The following is a 6,000-nucleotide window of genomic DNA, read 5'->3' on the forward strand; positions in this document are numbered from 1 at the left end:
AATTATCCATCATCTTATTTCAGCATTATACTTACTTAACATGAATGATTGCCTGATCTATTTTTTTTAACATTTACCTCTTTATCTGAAGTAATTCATCAATATACAGTGTTTATGTTTGTTGGTGACATGACCTGAAAAACTTGAAATAATATTTCCCAAGCAAGGAGGTGAAGTGATACTCTACTAAGTGACACATTCAGAAGTAACATGGACTAGAGGATTGGATTTTCACTCATTTACTTATATTTTCATAGTTCAATGTCTGTTGTGGAGCCAGAATTACACAACTCATTATCTAGGTCAATCTAGTGAGCCATCTTGTCAGCACAGATGTGCTGCTTTTACACTAGAATTCTCAGTGGTAAAGTTGCTTCCAAGCTGGCACCTATTATTAATAAAGGTGCTAAATAAATAAGTTAGAGAAACAATTAAATCAATGAAGCCCATGCAATAACCACGAAAAGCTATGAACAGTTTCATTCTTATTTTATAAGAAATTTTATTAGGTTTTTTTTCAATGATAGGAGATCAATAGCCTCTTTGTGTTTGTGCCAGTGTTGCTTCAGTGGTGGTAAGCAACAGAAACTGACTCCAAACAAGGTAAATGTTTCAGAGAGGCAGCATGTCAGATCAAACAAAGAAACAGGTTCTAAAGAAAAGCATTGGAATGGCCTGGAAGCAAGATAGCTGCAGAGAACTCCATAATAAGAGCATATATCTATAGTCTCATCAAGACACAAATAGCATAAATCAATACCAACATTTTCCTCACATGATTCTACTGAATGTTTATCTTTGTATTATTTTACTCAGGACTGATCCTTAAGACAGTCAACTCATTTCCTGATTGTAAGTGTACATCTGCCCTTCAACCAAGAGAAAACAAGGTATTCTGAAAAGTTCTACCAATGATGTACACAAACAGCAGATGGCCATTACTTTGGTACCGTTAGAATCTGAAAACCCTCCCTGTCCTGCCTAACACATATTCTGGGCAAATTGCCAATCTGTGTTTAACATGAGCAAAATCACTTTATCGTGATATTTTACGGTAGCAGTCATATCACATTTTCTCAGATTTCAGAACACACAAAGCTGTATCCATAGGCACATGGGTGCACTTGGTACCAAAAAAAAAATTTGGTGTTGCCGTATTTTAGTTCAACTCTTTGTCTACTTAAAGCAGATGCTGTCATCTATTACCAAACAAATTGGACTAATCCATTTGTGAGCTGTGTTTGAAATGTTTTTGCCAATAGATATAGAGAGTGAGAATGTCCAAGACACAGCTTTCTTTTTAAACACCAAATTCTGTCCTGGACTAGCCCTTCTTCCCCCAGAGGACCCTTAGAAAATGTGTGCACAATCCGATGATGTGGGATGGAGCGTATAAAAGATTCTTTTGTGTGGGTTTATTAGGGCTAAGTAGCCTGGAACTAATACATGCTGAAAGTCTTGCTTTCCTACTTTTCTGGAATTACAAACCTGATCTTACTCACAAATTCAAGGCAAGGCCAATGCAGGTTTTGTCCTTCTCATAGGATAAGAAAGGCAAAGCCAAGAAAGCATAGGATTTGGTCCCAGTGTCTAGAGTTCAGCTGCCCCAGCCTATCCAATTTAAGCCTAGGCAGTGATCCAGAGCGTCCCCCAAGATAGCTGCAACTAGGTCCCACCTATAAAGAAGTCCCACCTGATTCTCAGGCTTGTGACCTGTGCCGTTGTCAGAAGAACGTCATACTCTTGTTTAACATAGGGCATTCCTTTCTTGAGGTTGTTAATAAGTTGAATAAAAGGTTTGTATTTTCATGTTGCACTGGGCCTTGCATGTAATGCAACTGAGACTGAGAAAAACAGAAACAAAGGAAGCCAGAATAGCTTACAAGTGGAAATACCTAGGGCACAAGGTGTGGCCACTTTTAGTCTCTGAACAAATGTCGTCTCTTGATGCTCTAGCCAGGTACAAAGTGCTAGAATTTGGGTAATCCATACTTCACACACTTTCTTCTTAGGAAGGGCAGCAAAGATAGGGGGCAGGTGAAAATGATGGAGAAGAACCATAGCCTGCCTACCACTAGAAGGCAGGGCTCACCCCACAATCTTTAGAACTAGACTTAGACATGTTGATTTATCCAAGACTTTTCTGAAACAGAAAATATTGTGATAGGTAGGGCGTGAGAGAAATGGATAAAGGGGGGGGTCAAAATATACAAACTTCCAGATATAAATAAATAATTACTGGGATATGATATATAACATAGCGACTCTTGCTAATAATGCTATAGTGTATATCTGAACATTGCTAAAAGAGTAGGTTTTTTTTGGTTTCGGTTTTGGGTTTTGTTTTTGTTTTTGTTTTGTTTTTTTGCCTTTTTAGGGCGGCACCAGTGGCATATGGAGGTTCCCAGGCTAGAGGTCTAATCAGAGCTACAGTTGCCAGCCTATGCCACAGCCACAGCAATGCTAGATCTGAGCTGCATCTGCAACCTACATCACAGCTCACAGCAACACCAGATCCTTGACCCACCGAGTGAGGTCAGGGATCAAACCCACAACCTCATGGTTCCTTGTAGGATTTGTTTCTGCTGTGCCATGATGGGAACTCCTAAAAGAGTAGATTTTAAAAGTCTTCATCAACAAGAAAAAATATTTGTAACTATGTGTGGTGATGGATATTAACTAGATTTATTGTAATACTCTTTTCCCAGTATACAAATATATTCAATCACATTGTACACCTGAAACTAATATATTGTTCCATGTCAATTATGTCTCAAATATATGTGTGTGTATTTGAAATTGGTTGTTCTCTAGGGGTGAGTATTAACTCCTTGGATGAATTGGCTTTGCTGTTTTTATAAAATATACTATACTTTGTTTTTAATTTATTCAACCTTTTGTTATAGGAAGCCTGCAGGGCACTTGGCTATGTTCAAGAGAAAATAGAGCATTCTATCAGTCATTGAAGGCTGACTTAGAATATAATTAAGTAGAGAATGCTGCATCTCAGAGTAGTGTTCTTTTAAAGTCGGATATTGGAATATGTTATTCATCTGCTTAAAATCCCACAATCATTTCTCATCATAGAAAGTTGAATAAAAATTAAATTCCCAAAGAAAGTCTACTCATATTTAAATCTCAGTATACATATCACTTGCTATGAGAGGCCTTCCTTGTCTTTCCAAATCAAATCAGGACTCTGCGTGCTCTCTCTTGGGGCATCTGTTATTTAACATGAGAGCATTTTTCATAATTTTTCATTGTAGATTTTGTGTACTTCGTTATCTGATGTTTCTCTCCTGTATTAAATTATAAGCTTCTCAAGGGAAACAACCATACTTCTCTTACTCTCCAGTATATGCCAGGTACTTAGCATAGTTCATAAGCACATAGCAAATGTCCCATAAATACAAATTAAATCTTTTTTAAAGCATCAAAGTACATACTCTGTTTTCAAGTCGCATCAAGTGCAGAGACCCTGAGACATGAACACATGAGGAACGTTCGAGGACCAGAAAGAAGGACTAGTATGCCTGGGATGCAGCGACCAAAGGCTTAGGGGAAAGAGGAGAGAAACAATATTTATGAGGGACCTAGGAACCATGTCTAGTAAGGGTCTTGTGGGCTAGAGTAGGAAATTAAATGTGATGGGAAATGTTGGAAAGTTTTAAGCTGTTGAGGTATGTACTGAAGATGACATATCTATTATAACACCACAGTATTGTGGGACGTCAGTTTAGTCTGAAGCACAAAACAATAAAATATCATCCAGAGGATGGATGGGCAAACATTCTTATAAAGAGCTAGATAGTAAATATTCTAAACCTCACAGACTATCCAATCTCTGTCACAACTACTCAACCATCTCACTGTAGTGTGAAAGGAGCCATAGACACTACTTTAAAAAATAAAAAAGAAAGAAGCGTGTTAATGGATTCCAGCCAATTTATTTAGAAAAATAAGCAGAAGTCAGACTTAGCCCATTGGCCTTAGTTTTCCAATCCCTGATCTAGCAGAACATGAGCACATATGCATGTCCATCCCGTGAGATGCATATTAAAAATGCAAATTCTTGTGCCTCCTCCAAACACATTGAACCAAAATGTCTAGGTTTGAAGTCTGAAAGTCTCCATCTAACAAGTTGTCCTAGAGAATTTTGTGCATGATTAAGAACCACTGGTCCAGAAACCCAGTCCATTCCCCATGGACCATTTCTAGAGTACTGAAACATGTCACTGATCGTCTTACACACAGTGCTTTCTAAGAGCAATACACACAGTGCTTTCTAAGAGTGGAAGGACTCACATTTGGGATGCTCTGCATTCAGTTTAGGGCAAGAGGCAGGTTGTGAGGACTGCCCAATACATCGGCATGGTGCATTTCAGGAGACTGCCTGGCAAGCTATACTGTTAGCAGCAAGGCAGAAAGCTCTGTGTAGATAAGGCTGAGATCAGCCCTCCCTTCCACATTCCCCAGTTTTAATTATTGATACTAAAAATACATCTCCCTTAATTGTTTTGTGAAAATAAGTTAAATAAAGAATAAAACTGTTCCATACATGCACAGGCAAACATTGCACTCTTTTCACATAAACACTGGGATGATTCCTCGGAGTGTTCCTTTTCAAATGTGGTTGCAAAATAACACCCACAGAATGTATTTCCAACCACGAAATACTGTGACAGTAAGCAGACAGAGCAAGAGAGCCTGTTATGCTTTATAGATTGCAACGATTATATTGTGGGAGCAGTTGATGCATTTGCTGGTGTTCATTCTATTTCACATTTGCATTTAAATTCCTGTGGAACAAAGATAAGATAAAGAGGGGAAACAAATGATGCTTATTTGTTGTTGTATTGAACTCCTATTATAAGTGTTGGTTTAAAAGAGGGTGAAGCTTTGCAAGGAAGCATTCCACGTGTATTTTACAAAACATCAGATACACATTCAATCATCAACTAGAAATATGCAGGAAAACATATCCCTGGGGCTTTAATAAAATCATAAATCAATAAGGAATAACCCAAAGTGTGGTTGACTACAAGGAGAAAATGAAATCCTCAGTACACTCTTCGACACATTTATCCGCATTTTATTGATACATAAGAAATGTAGAACTGCATTTGAGTTTTGAAACAGTATCCTTTTTATTTCAGACATGCTTTTAAAGCTTTGCTTAATATTCCTATTTCCTCTTTCAAATAATCTGTGCATCCACAGCATGATCCTTTGATGAATTTATGCAGATCAGTTCTACATCCAGGGTAAATCTTTCTGCTCTTTTAAGCTCCCTATTTTGTTGGGATCCAAGGGGGAAAAAAAGCTTTTTGTAGAGTTTAGTTGTACATTCCAGGAAGTGGATGTTGGCTTTCTCTATCTGTGCAAGAAACACACCTGCCTCCCCATATGATGTGTTTGCCATAATGAAACCTAGCAGAATGAGAAAATGCCACCTCTTTCTTCTAAGTCACCAAGTGACATACCAGTGCTCTGCTGATTTAAACTATTATTTTAAACATCACACTCATTTCTATAAATACACCTGGAATCAGATAACAATCAATAATTTGATGGAAACAGTTAATTTTATGGTACACCTGAACTGATGACAAAATTTTCTCTGGCTTTACTCTGCTTTGCAATGCATTTCTCAAAGCAAATGACATTACTCCAACTCTTTTCCGGATGTTGGCAGTGAGGGTCTGGAAGGGCTCCTCAAAAGTGGGGTCTGAAGTAAACTCTTAATGAGAAATAATCAACAAAAATTAATTTGTCAAGTAACAATTATGACTAAGAACCACTGCTTCGCTTAGCTCCCTTCTTGAATATTTAAAGGCATATTGGCATATTAAAGGCTCTGAGAAGGCCAGCAGGAAAGACATGTATGGAAGTCAGTTTGTCCCACACATTTTGCTCAGAGAAACCTTTTTTTTTTTCTTTAATCTGGCATTGGAACATGTATTCCTGGGAATGCACATACCAAAAACCTGGTCTAAGTAG

Source organism: Phacochoerus africanus, chromosome 1 (genome assembly GCF_016906955.1).
Source record: "Phacochoerus africanus isolate WHEZ1 chromosome 1, ROS_Pafr_v1, whole genome shotgun sequence".
In the NCBI taxonomy this organism is placed as follows: domain Eukaryota; kingdom Metazoa; phylum Chordata; class Mammalia; order Artiodactyla; family Suidae; genus Phacochoerus; species Phacochoerus africanus.